Source organism: Lagopus leucura, unplaced genomic scaffold (assembly GCF_019238085.1).
Source record: "Lagopus leucura isolate 7727_CA_CO unplaced genomic scaffold, USGS_WTPT01 Super-Scaffold_100008, whole genome shotgun sequence".
Lineage (NCBI taxonomy): Eukaryota > Metazoa > Chordata > Aves > Galliformes > Phasianidae > Lagopus > Lagopus leucura.
The window spans coordinates 34649867-34663830 of NW_024962265.1; the positions used below are offsets into that span (position 1 = coordinate 34649867).

At 41.3% G+C, this 13964-nt stretch overlaps 1 long non-coding RNA gene across 1 annotated transcript; it reads right to left on the reverse strand.

Moving 5' to 3' along the window:
• Positions 1-230: 230 nt before the first annotated feature.
• Positions 231-730, reverse strand: LOC122180867. Its single transcript, XR_006179245.1, has 3 exons — positions 610-730; positions 427-508; positions 231-310 (listed from the first exon to the last, which is right to left on the reverse strand). It is a non-coding gene; the product is annotated as an uncharacterized LOC122180867 (long non-coding RNA).
• Positions 731-13964: the final 13234 nt, after the last annotated feature.

A 13964-nucleotide genomic window follows, 5' to 3' on the forward strand; every position in this document is an offset into this window, starting at 1 on the left:
CCATGGATTCTGGGCTATGATTAATAGCTTTAGCGTCGTGGCCAGTAGCCAATGTATGTATGTGATTACAGCAATCTTAAATATAGTACATTTTGAATAAATATGCCACATAACAGTATAAGAAACACCCCCTGCATGCCTGGAAACAAAACTTTGTCCCAATGTCAAGTCTTAAATCCTTATGAGAGTTAAACAGCACAGAGATCATCAGGCAGGCTGACAAGAACACAGGGTGCTGCTGGCATCAGCTCAAATTTGGGAGCTCAGTCACTGAAACACTATTTCTGTCCATTTCATTTCAGCTGATTTGCTGCATTATGGTTGTGGGGAAAAAAAAAAAATTAGTTTAAAAATTAGAGTTGCATAACTCGGGTTTCATGAGCTGTACAATTTTCCTCTCCTCTTCAAAGGGCAGCATGCTCTCACCTGTGCTGACAGCAGCAGAAGGATAACAGAGAATCACCAAACTATTGTATGTCCACCACAGAATTACTCATTTCACAGAGTCCTGCAAGGAAAAAATTACTGGGATTTCAGGGGAAACACAGAACATCTTTAAAATCCCTTTATCTCTGGGACAGGAAAATTCTCTTCCACCTCTCACCTTACCTTTGTGCTTTTATCCCTTCAGCAGCCTTGCTGCTGCTGGCACTCCCTTCAGCATCTCCATTTCTCTTCTCTGCTGAAGAAAACTGATTGGCATGAGCAGCATATGCACAAGACAATCACTTTTAGGTAGCAGCAGCAGAAGTGGAAGCGCCTGGAATTTCAGAGCTTAAATAGGGCTTGTTCAAGCCAATCAGTAATTTTAGCTTTAGTACTGGCTATCAGGGTCTTAACAACTTTTTAAATGAAAACTTGCTCCGTGCACCTGCCTTTTGTGCAACAGGTTTCAAGCTCCTGAGCTCCATTCGTCAGCCCCCTCACTTTACAAAGCGGAAGGTAGACTTGCAGTGCTTTTAGGATGTCTTTATTCTAGAGCACCACATCTGTCTTTAGCAGAAATCTCAGACACCAGCTTCTTAGTTCCACAGAACTGTTCAGGGCAGAGATTTTTGCAGATAGATACTCAACATCAGCTCCAGAACAGAAATTCAACAGTAATCCTATTTTCTTTAGGGAGGGAGAAGGAAGCTGCTAACAGCTGTCCTCTGCCTGCCTCCAAATGAGCCAGGTTTCACCTGCTGGCATTACATCCCTTGCCTAATTACATTCTTAATCACTTCTAAAAGCAGGGCTCGCTCTGCTCTAAGTAGGGAACTCCAAGCCAACATTAAGCAGTATTGACATCCAGTGGAGAGTTAGAATAATTACAGGCATGCAGATAACTGAGTGCAAGAGTCCTGTTTAAATTCTTAGTTCAGCTCAAAGAGAGCAGTCTATTTACCTTAACCTAAAGGTATGATCTTCCTAGAAGACACAAACGAACCTTATCATCTTCTCTTTGTTAGGAAAAATTGGAGTAACATCATATACACATTCTACTGTTTCTTTCTTAAGGGACCTCTTTGCATGTAGCTGCCTTTCCTCCCACAGTTCTGTTATAGCTGTTAAAATTGATGTCTGGGATGCAGACGTTGTTGCTTTCTTCCAGAAATAAGATATCAAAATGTGTGTCTGATTGTTTTCCAGGACAAACCTGCCTCTAAAAGCAGTATTATAAGGCAATTTACGGATATGGAGTCTCAGGCTTTATCATGACTCCTGAAGATTAGAGAAGATGGACATACATGAATCACTGAAGAGTTTTCTCAGTGCTGTGGATGCAGCGTGCAAATTGCAGCAAGGGAAGAATCAGTATAAGATTTGGAGATTTTGGTCATAATCTCATCAACACTAGTCTTAGAATTTAGTAACCTCCTCTGATCCTGATAGACTCATGACTCATGTAAGTAAAGCTTTAAAGTTTAAAACATTAATTTTCTCCTGCAAAATCAATTGACTACTCATCATAAAACTAACAAGTTGTGAGTTCACAGCAATCAAAAGCTGAATAACTTCTGATAAAAGTAGTGAAAATCAGGTAAAAATCAGAAGACAGAAAGAAAAAAGAAAACCCAAACTATAATAAACCTCTGTCTTTACCACTGTCTTCTCTTTCTGTTCACTCTGGGAACACTGGAATGCCAGTTATCAGTAGTAGAAAACAGAGTCTGCAGAATGGTCCTACAAAGATGCAGAGAGCAGGGTGTCCAAGTGTCCAAAAATGCAGATCTGTGGGAGTGTGGTGTACCCCTCTCCAAGTGTATCCTTGGGAGAGATGCTTTTTTAGATGCTTTAAAGGCATCTGGCAGTATCTACATGCCATTAGTATTAGACAGTCCCCTGAGCAATTAACAATAGAAGCATCCTAAGGGATTGCTGGACGGGAAAATCTCTGGCTCACACTCAGTACCTCCCTCTGTCCAGGTGATTCTCCATTAGCAGCTCTCCACAATGGTGACCTGAATGTAACTCACCCCAGCCCAAGACATTTGCTGAGATTTATTTCCAAAAGCTTGGTCACACACTGCTGAAGTATGCATCCACCTTGCTTAAGATGCCAAAAGCATTGCCATCAGGAGCACCTGCCTCACAAAAGATCCTCAGATCAGGGCCTCCTTGAGGTAACACTGCATGCAGTGACGAGTGGAGAGCTGCCTGCAGCCATCAAACATGGGATAGACCCCAGAGATGCTTGAGGAAGTCTGCTTATAACAAACATCCAGCTCCTGGGTGGTGCAGCAAACAGTGTAGGTAGGTAGCGTGTTTCAAATAGACAGAAAAAGCACACAAAAGACAGTTTTACAGTATGATATCTGCCTGTATGTGTGTAAAACACCACTGTTTTTGTGAGATCAAGGTAACAGCAGACATTTTTGCTGGTAACTGTACACATGCTGCCACTAATTCTCATGCTGTAGCCATCTCATAGGTTAAGTTAAGGTATCCAGTTAATCATTCTCTCTGGTTACCTCCCAGGCTGATTCACTAGCATAATTTAATTGCTCCACCTGCCCTTTAACTTAGGGTTTCTCCTTGTCACACAGAAGGACACTATTGTCACACAGAAGGACACTAATTAGTCCCTACTCTCAATAATGTCTACTCTTTCTGCAAAAGAAAATAATTCTGTTTAATATATTCATTTAATTTGTCCTCAGTCCATAATTACTGTTGATTTTCCCGGTTTGTCTTGTTTCTATTCTGATTGCTCTTGACTTCTCTCAATTAGCTGATTACCCTGGGATCTTTCCCAGTATGAATGACAGGAAATGCACTACAAAGACCTGTACTTAATAGATTTTCAGGTCTCTGATTAATTTGTTATGTTTCCAAGGAAAACATTGCAGGAAGCCACAAATTACAGGGCTTATAAAACAAGTACATAAAAGTGTGTGCATGAGACTATTTAAAAAACAACAACAACAAAACAACAGAGATATTTGAGAAAGACCAGCAAAGAATGTTCAATTTCTAAGTACAAATCTAACTGTACTACACCAGCTATTTTTTAATGACAGGCACACTAACTGGCTAGTAGGAACATCCTGGTGTTTAACAACCGAAGAGGTCTAGATCACTTCTGACAGAGCCATGCCCAAGTGCTGTCCCTCCAAACCAGCTCACAAACTGTCACCATCCAGGAGAATGTCCATCATGCTCTGCTTGTTTAGTTTACTCCCTTTCTTCCTTGCTGGTGATATTCTCCAGCTTTCTACTGGCATTAGGTAGGAAGGAGCTGCTTGCAGCTCCCACATCAGGTTGCAGGTCAGTGCCATGTGCACACCATGAGGAGAGGTAGCAGCACAGGAGCCAGCTTAGTACGCAGCACCTGCGGGGTGTCATGGAATCTAGTACAGTGTTTCTTATGCATTGTTGAGAATTTCTTAAACCAATCACTGTGTTATAAGAAGACTTTATCACCACAGGCATTTGTGCTGATACTCTGGCATCAGGGCCAAGGGATAAGAGGTACTGACAGCTTCCTTACTGTGCAAATGTAAGGGGCTATATACAGCTCTTTACCTCACACCACCCAATAAACACATGGTATTCTTGTTTGTATGTTTGCTTGCTTTTAATGACACATCTGAATCCTATTGCCTTCAAAGTAAAATGTATAACCAGGACCAAATCATTCTGCCTGACTCTACATACTAATTTTTTTTCAGGATGTGCAGATGCTTACTGAGCTTACTGACGTCTATTCTTCTTTGCCTTAAAACTTGTGCTTGCATAGCCACTGTTAGAAATGGGTGGTAGTCCATTCTGCAATCAGTTCTTTTACAAAGTTCTGAATCCATTTGTAGTTGTTACAGATTTTTTTTTTGTTGTTGTTTGTTTGTTTGTTTACATCAGTACCTAATGTAAGTAAACCTGGAAACTCGCCCATTTGTCCCTATCATTGAAAATCATCTCTGTTATTAATAGGTTGAGTCAAATGCAAGTGTTACATGGAGTCATATGACTCCACATCCTGGAGATTTAAGATAAAGGTGAACGATCATGAAATAACTTCCCAATTCAGTGTACTTAAGCTTCAGAGTGGATCCATCTGGCAAGCAGGAGGTGTCATTCACAAAAGCTAACTTCTAAACCATCCCACTAACCTTTGGATATTCACTTTAGTTCTGGACACTGGAGGTGATTTATGGGTTCTGTTTTTAGTCCCTCTTTTGTGACCATCCATCACCTTTTCAATTCTTGTGAGACCTCATTAATTCCCCAGTACAATTGTCCAGAGATTTCCTAGAGCTGGAGAGTTAGATCCTTAATGATGTTGCAGAACAAGGTTTTGTTCACTATAGCTTCTTATTCCCTCAAAACCAAGAACCACAGACTTGCCTTAGATCTTAACATTTTAAATTTTCATCAAAAAGAAAGAATTGAAGACAGTACTCCTGACCTCTCCCATTCTTATCATAAATCCTCATGTCTGATAAATGCTTAGCCTCCTTTTTCTTTCATGTGCCATACATCTAAGGTGCCAGAAATAAACGATTGTTCCATCCCTCTCTTCCCAGACTGTTGTAAGCTCTCAGAGCATTTACAAAATATGTGAGAGCTGCCATCTCTACACTTAGATGAGGATTCAGGATGCTGCCAGGTACTCTGTCTGTTCTAGCTGAAATAATCAAATGCCATTTAATCAGGATTCATTTAGAGACCATACAAGCAGTGCAACTTTCCCTTTGTGGATCTTTTGTAAAGAATATTTGAACTTATGCTCAACTAACTGGGATAACTGGGATGCCTTCTCAGCCTCAGACACATGTTCCACTAGATCACACAATGTCCTATTTGAGTCTCTGGTCTTTTGCTGCTTAAAAAGAGTGTTTCCTGCTGTAAGAATGTTTTTGCAGGATGTAACCTCTTGCCTATGCCTACATCAGTAAATAGGAAACCAGCAGTGCAGGCTCACACTCTGGTTCAGCACAACAGCACTGAAGCATACAGTGCAGTGACTGCTGGTGCTCTCACACCTGCAACCCAGGTCTGTTCCCAGTGATATCTCTGCTTTGAGAGGGCCGTCAGCTTGGGGCTTCAGACATCACTGGTGCCACGCCAGCTGGCCCTTAGAGCAAAGAATGTGCCCTGGCATGTTCCAGTTAGTGGTGTGGGCTCTGCCTCTCAGACAGCATCAAAATATTTATTAAAAGTTATATCAGATTTATGGTTTCAAACAACTTGTTTATCTGTATTCTTTCCAAAACCTAATAGCCGGAAAGATGAGAATGCATTATGTGCTCCAGATGAGTCCACAGCCCAAATTAGTGGGACCTTGCAGTACTAGCCCCACCTATATTTTTTGTAACAGAAAGGATAAAAGGTTGTTTGCAGCTGATTTGGTTACAGTAATTTATTGGCTTATCCTAACCTCCTGTGTTTGGATGAGGTGACTCACTCTCTACCAATTTCTCGCTATGCACCAGGGAAGAACATAGCTGTTAAACATAGATACTGCATAAAGTTTAGACAACTGGCTAAAGACTGCTAGAAAAGCACTGGAATAGGCTCCCCGAAGGTGGTTGAGTCCTGGATGTGTTTAAAAACCGTTTGGATGTGGTGCTCAGGGAAATGATTTAGCAGAGGGTTGTTAAGAGTTAGGGTAGTATGGTTGGGTTGCGATTGGACTTGATGATCTTTAAGGTCTTTTCCAACCTGAGCAATTCTATGATTCCATGAAAAGGAGCTTGCAGGTTTGTGTCCATAAAGTAAGGAAGGATACCTGCTGCTGCTGTTATGGTGGGATACATTTTCAGCAGCAATTTAGCAATGGCCCTACTGCTCCCTCAGCGAGCCCAGGCTCGATGCTCAGTGGTACCTGTGATCTTGTTCTGCTTACTTGCTCAAAGCGACCTGCTAATTTATCAGAATGAGCGGAGTGAGCAAAAGTCTCCTTCACACTCTGTTAGAGGTTGTTCAGAACAAAGAGGCTTCTGTGCTTCTCATATGTGAGGCACCTTGTTAAAATTCTCCTCAAGAGCTGCAGCTATTACTAATTAAACTTCCTTACCATCAAAGTAGCCACATAAATCAGCCACACAATAATAGTTCTATGAAAAATACTTTATCAAGCCTTCTGAACACACTTTAATGCAGTGCCATTGAAAAATAGCAGGAGATCAACAACTTTATTTCCTCTTGTCAAATGCTAAACCAACCACTTAGGTGAAAAGCAACTTTGTTTTGATGCCTACAGATGTGATTCAACCAACAGCCTTGAATACAGTGTGATAAATTCAGCTTCTGACAAAGACATAAGTATATGCAAGTGGATTCAAAGAATATCTTCTTATTCTGGAAGACCCACATCTTGCTGTCAAATACCAGTCCTAGAGGCACTGCAGTACATGCTGAAATGAACATGCACGTGATATGTTTGATCATATATCTGACCAATGCTACTTTTAATCATCTTTATTGGTTGTTGCATCCCCCTTTCTGCCAGTCGCATGTTGTTTTTTGTTGTTGTTTTTTAATTCACTGTTGCTAAAGACCAAAACGATACCGTTTTTCTGTAATACCCAGTTCTGAAGAGTTTCTGATTCATACCTCCTTGGAACCAATGTAGTATTTAAATTTACATTTAATTTTACCCTGACTTTTCTGTGGGCTGACCACTTCATATCTTAGTCCCGAACATCATTATTTTCCTACTGCAGATTCCCACTACATGCATTTCTTCTCCTTGTTCTGACCTGTTATATATTGTTGATATCTTCAAGTTCTCTCTCAAGAAACTGGGATATAAATTAAGTCATGAAAAACCATAACAGTTTAAATATGCCCAGAAGTATTTTACCTACCTCTGCTTAAGAGTCAAGTAGTAGAATGAGAAATTGAAGATGACTGAGATTGCTTTTTCTTTCATCTTGATTAATGTCTTTTGCCACTTAACAGAGATCAAGGCAGCTGGCCCAGTTTCTTGGCTGCAAGACACATAAAGTGTCTTAATTTTCTCTGTTACCTATTTTTCATATGATGACAGTGTCTGCATCTTCTGGGACTTTACAAAGAGGACACATATGCAAAATCATCCAGTGGAAAGTGTAACATTGTCTTGATTTAAGGGTATGGCATCTAGACAAGAGCCATCTAAATTAACAGGGAAGCATCTATTCCTAGCCTGGTTCTGTGTAAGAAAGTAGAAGTTGAGAAATACTCTAGTGAGAAAATTTTTTAAAGATCTACACTGTGGTATAATATTACTGAATGAAAGCTTAGCCTGTGTGAAATAATGTCAACATTGCTGCTGATTTCCATCAGCCCAGGGCTGCTTCCAAGATCTTCAACAGAACAAAGAATTTAAAGCTTGGAAAATTTATTTAAATAAGAAAAATGGATATTTGGAGGCTACTTCTGCATATAGTCATGCCAGCAGGTGAGGAGGAGGTCAGAGCTATTCAGTGAATGGAAAAATTATGCACGGAACAGAAGAGGCTGCTTCACAGCTCTCAGGAATGCACTAGAACTTTATTGATGAACACACAAGCTATTGAGAAGTAAACTTCTTCCTGCATATGGAAAAAGTAGGTGTGCTTTGGAGAGAGAAGCACTGAATAGCATAATCTTCTTACTGATAGAACTGCTGAAATCAGCACTTGTCATTTCTGGAAAGCATATTCCCACGGCTCACAAAGCATAAACGTCCAGTTTACCCTTGAGCAATGACATAACCTCACTGACTGCAAATGGGCTTTATCCATTGCTGCCTTCAAAGTCCTTGCATCTTCCATGAGAAATTCCTTCAGATCTGTCATATGGTTGACTGGAAATGCCTCAGAATCATAGAATCGTTAAGGTTGGAAAAGACCACTAAGATTATGTAGCCCAATTATCGTTACCACCATGCTCAATAACCATGTCCCTCAGTGCCACATCTACATGGTTCTTGAACACTTCCAGGGACGGTGAATCCATCACCATCCTGGGCAGCCTGAGCCAATGCCTCACTACTATTTTGGAGAAGAAATTAGATCAAAAGAGAATCTGAGCCTCCTTCTGACTGTGCCTGAGGGTCTCTTTACTTCTACACCAGTGAAGGAGTTCTCCACCTACTTTTCACACACTTGAGTTGGTCATAGATCTCTGTCTCTCTCTATTTGATGAACTTTCCAGAATATACATGATCTGTCTATCACTGAAATAAACCAACTAGTTCAACAGATGGAGAGCAGTATTCAACAAGAGAGCTTATTAATCTTGTTTCCTCAAGAAACTCAGTTGCAAATGTTTCCTTTTTACTGCATTGAGAAATAAAATATCCTAAGAGCTTGCATTCTCAGTTTTTGCTCACCTGTCTTATCAGCAGGCTGCAGCTCACAGCACAAAGCCTGCCTATGCAGCATACAACAAGAAGTTGTCCGTCCTTCTGCACAGCACACACCAAGCCTGGCACAAAGTGAGACCTGCAGCCACTGCTGCTGCCCGCACCCAGCTTCTAAAAAGTTTTGCAGCGTCTCAGATTTCTCTTCAATAGCTCTGATTTTACCACTCTGCAGAACAGAGGATGATCAAAGGAATAACATCTCTTTGAAAAGAGATGTGATTAGTCCCTAAGAGAGGAAAAAGTCTCTCAGCAGGACTTGTGCTGTGTGGAGGAAAAAGCTGGGCTGCACGCCAGAGTGCTGTTAATTCTACCTGGAAACAAATTAAATTCTGGGTCATCACTCAGGACATGGAAGTCTTTTGCTCCTTCCACATTTTTAGCAGGGCTCTGGAGTTTTTGGCAGTGTTTTGCGCATTGTGCTCTATAAAGCAGTGTTAAATACTGCACAGTTATATTCAGGAAACACCTCTAAGTCCCCTAATGTCAATTAGCTACTTCCTCTGCAAAGTCGTAAGCAGATGCAGGAGAGCCGCTCTCCAGGAATACATTTGCTAACAGGTGCACTATTAGGAAGGAAACAAGTTATTTACATTAACAGAAAGTTCCTTTCAAAATTGCTCATCCAGTGCTTTCTGCCTGCTGCTGGCCCTGCTGCTGCCTCTCACTTTTCACCCACACATGTTGGATAATTAGGGGTTCAAACGATGCATGAAGGGGCTCTGCTTCCAGTGACTCATATCTTCAGGGATTATCCAAGATTACCAGAAGGCTTATGATTCCCTCTGGCCCAGAGGAGAAGCTGTCTGTAACACATTGGTCTTCATAGACGCCATAAGATTAAAATTACAAGGACTGCTGACAGTAATGATAAATTACAGCAAGCCAGACCTTCAGCTGGTATAAACAGGGGCAGCTTCACTGAAGGCAGCAGAGCATAGTTATGCTATACCAAATCGACGATCTGGCCTGCTGCAAACAACTGCTGCACAATGGCCTTTTTTCCTTCCCAATATAGCCCAGTTTCTTTCTCACCACGCATTCTCTCTAGGTGCAAAGGGCCAAGAACACTTTTTTTTTGCCTAGGTTGAGATCATCAGACATATGGATTTACATAAACACAGATCAGAATCCCAGGCTATGCTGACCTGGATCTGATTTTCAGTGAACTCTCTTTTAGCATGGGACTTACAACCACACATTTGTTTTCAACCCTCATGCTCAAGCTGTACACCAAATCAATCCAGATCTTGGATGATGTTCTAATACTAAGAAAACATCCCTATTTCTAGCGCCACGGTCAATGGGTAATAAAGCCATTTCCATCTTCCATAATTGGAAGAGGTTAGTTGTACAAACTACATTAGAAAACAGGAATTCTGATGAAAAATCAGTATTTGCAAGAATGTGTGTTACAGAACTTGGAATAAATTGGTGTGAAATGAGGCAGCTTTACATGAAAAACGCACTGTGCTGTGGCAGAACTGGACATTATGTCTTCATCTGTTTTCACAAATGTAGTGGATTAAGACAAACTAAATGCTTGTACTGTCTCAGGTTACAAGCTGGAGATCCCCTACATGTGCATACAAGCAATTTGAAGATATTTTTAGAACTTGAGGTTGAGTAAATCTGCTGGCTCAGTTGGACCAAAAGCCTTCCAGAGGTAGCAATGGGTACACAGAACAAGTGCACAGATGCATCTGTTACCAGTTCTGTGCAACATCTAACGTCCTTCAGATCAATATGGATGTGATTCTGTTGGATAACTCTTCCTTTTCCCATTAGGGACAGCCAACACATGGATATATCTTGCCCCATTTGAAGTATCCTAGCACACTGTATGCTCAGCGAATAGAGTCATGGTATACTGGATCTATGCCATATCTGTATCTATATCTATATCTGTATCATCTATATCTATCTATATCTATATCTATATCTATATCTATATCTATATCTATATCTATATTCCTCCAAGGGAAAGCATCTGGCCCTCATGTTTTCCTTGGATATTTTATAAATTTCCATGTAACTGGAAAGCCTGCATCCCATTTAAAAATGACTCACATCAGAACTATGCCACACAAGGAACATCTCAGTGCAGAGATGACAAAGCTCACACTACAGCACAGAAAGGTGTATGAATACCAGGGCAGATCTCAAACACAGAGGCCAGGTCAGCAAGGCACAGCCAAGTTGAACTCAACTCTGAGCTGGGGTTCGGTGTGGACAGAATGCCCCGATCCCGCCATTGCTGAGACTGCATGGTATTTACCAAGCCAGTTGTCCCCTCATTCTCCTCAGTGACTCAGTAAGTGCTATCCTTAGGATTCAGCATTTCAGGGGAAGGATCTAGAGTCATGTTAGTGCTTTAGCAAATTTTGCTCTTAACCAGGCACGCTTTCTTACTGCCTCAGCAACAGATACAGGGACTGAGTAAAGGAAAGATTATGGAATTTGGCTCAGAGCCCTTTAAAATGCACTTCTCTGGGTAATTTAATAGCTGCATTATAAAATGTTAATGTTAGTATAAAAATCCGGGGAATTTCAAGCCCAAACCAGGTTAACTTTTTCCTTTTACCCCCTTTCCTCTTGAGAAGCTTGTTTTCTTTTTATTGCATTCCAATAACGAGAGACCGTTTCACACAGGTACATCTGCAATATGTTACAGGCAGCACGGAATATTAAAACAACCTGTGCTACTGCTAGTCAAACTAATAAGGGAGGTAAAACTTTTCTCAGGCTGAAAGGAAAAAGGTGGATCTAGCAGGAGCTCCATTACTGAACTCCATTTCTGAAGATACAGGCGCTGGGCACTGCAGTCATTCCCAGTTTGTGGTCTTGTTTCAGACAGCAGCTCTGCCATCTGAAGAGAGGAACTGGGCAAAGCGGCGGTGGTGGCAGTGCTGATGGTGGTGGGCAGGCAGTTCACATGAGGTTATGTTTAGATACGGATCAGGGTTTTAAAACAAAACAGTAAGTTAAGATAATAAAAATGAGCAGAATGTAAAGCAGAGGGAGAGGAAGTTTGTACATTAATCTTATTGCACAGAGAAGGGCAAACCTGTCTATCCTAATCCTCTGTCCTCTGAATCAACGTGAGTGTGAAAGTTCATCTCCAGTGTTACTGAGTTCATGCTCGGCAAAGGATCAGCTGTGAAATAGATTGCAAAGCCAGGAGTGAGAAAACAATTCAGCTGAGAAATGAAGAGGTGAAAGGGGGAAAATGAGCAGAAGGAACAAAAAGGGGGAACGGGAAGGTTAGCTGACTGAGACAAGCCAGCAGAACAGAGAGAAAGAGCCAAATGGAAAAACAAATAGTTTCTTTTTTGGTTAAGGCTGCAGGAATTCCTCCTCCATAGAAAATTGACCATTTCCAGATTTATTTATTTTTTATTTCAATTTGGAAGGAAAAGTCAGAAAGACAAAAGAAATTTATAATGGAATTTTGTTAAAAAAAAAAACAACAACAACAATAAAAAACAAACGCTTTTTGTGGTTCTGGCCACCCACCTGCTTACGAGACTGGCTCCCAGCACAATTTCTGACAGAATCATCAATTCCACCAAAATGTCACTGTCCAGTGGAAACTGGCTCACTGGAAATACTCTGTCCAGCTGTATATCCTTGTGAAAGCTGCTGCTTTCAGCTATATAGGTACCCAAGGGGAGCTTGGCTTCAAGAATAAGAGCACAGTATGATCTGCTTGTGCACATAATTCTTCAGTTTAGATTTCAAAAGGGAAGTTACTAATGTGCAGTCCAGCTTTCCAAAAGCAAAGAAGCAAAACTGTTTTATTGCTGTACCTATACTGGTGGAGGAAGAGGGGGAAAATACAGGAGGAAAAGGACAAGACAGACACGTGTTCATTTAAATAACGTACCTCTGTGTGTGAGAGGAAATTCATGGAACTGAATTTATTTTGCAGCCCCTGAAGGACTCATAGCTCCACATTTGGTTCTCTCTACTCCAAGTGTCCTAGTCCGTTACTCTTACTGCAATTTTGGTGAACAACTACTTGCTCCTTGCTAGTGAGTTGATCAGGACTCAAGTACTAAACATCCTTCTAATTGACTCCTACTTTGTACTCTTCCTCAATGAAACAGATACCTTCATACTGGGAGAATTACATTGTGGTATCTTCGCAGTCTGCAATCCCAGATAAAGCTTTCTCTCTTACTCAGGCTTTGCCCTCCCAGTGCAGCCCTAGAAGGCTTTTCACAGCTGCAATCTCTATTCATGTTCTTAAAACCTCACAGTTTCTCTAGAGCCAATCAAGACAGGGAGCTGACATAGTTGGGATGGGAGAGCAGGAATGGATGTGGAGATAGAAAGAGCCTGGGATGATGGGTGGGATGGCAGTAGTGGCATCCTGAAAACACGCAAAACTTCAGCTGGGAGACAGGTCTGTGGACAGTAAGTGATGGCACAAGGAAGGCTGGAGGTATGGATTGCAGTGTTTGGAGAAGTTAGTAATGGAGAGGTTGGAGCAAGAAGCAGCTTGGAGGCCTGCATCTAAAAAGTGCTGGAAGAGTTGGTTTGAGAGGCAAACAGAAAAGCACAGAGTGAGAAGGAGATGTTGGATGAAGAGTTTACATGGCACAGTTCACCACTGCCCACCAACTCATCACATGAGGCTCTTCATTCCTTTCACTGTGCTTAGTTTTCCTGTATTTGCACACAAAATGATCAGACCCAACATGGCCTAAAGCAGGGGAGGAGTTGTGGCCCAGCACTGAAACCTAGACCTTATATTCAGAAAGTGCACTCTGAGGCTGGCATTGTATTCCCACCATGTTCTTGTCAAAGCAGATGTGCATTGTCACATAACTCCATGCAGTTGTGGCTGGTCCTTGGGAAATGCACACTAATGTATATACAACTAGAAAAAAAAGTACCCAGCTATGAAGAGTCACATTACTCTGACTTGAGAGCTTAGATGTCTATATCCCTGCCTCTGAAATCAATCCAGACTTGCATGTATAGATATTTGGCAGATGGATCATAGAAAAATATTTGACTCTACTATACATCATTGATAGGTTAGTTTATCTGAGGTAAGGGACATAACTCTAGCCAAGACCTTTTTTCTGCTGTATCAGTTCTTTGAAACTGATTTGGAAGCAGATCAGGTTTTCATTCAGATTCA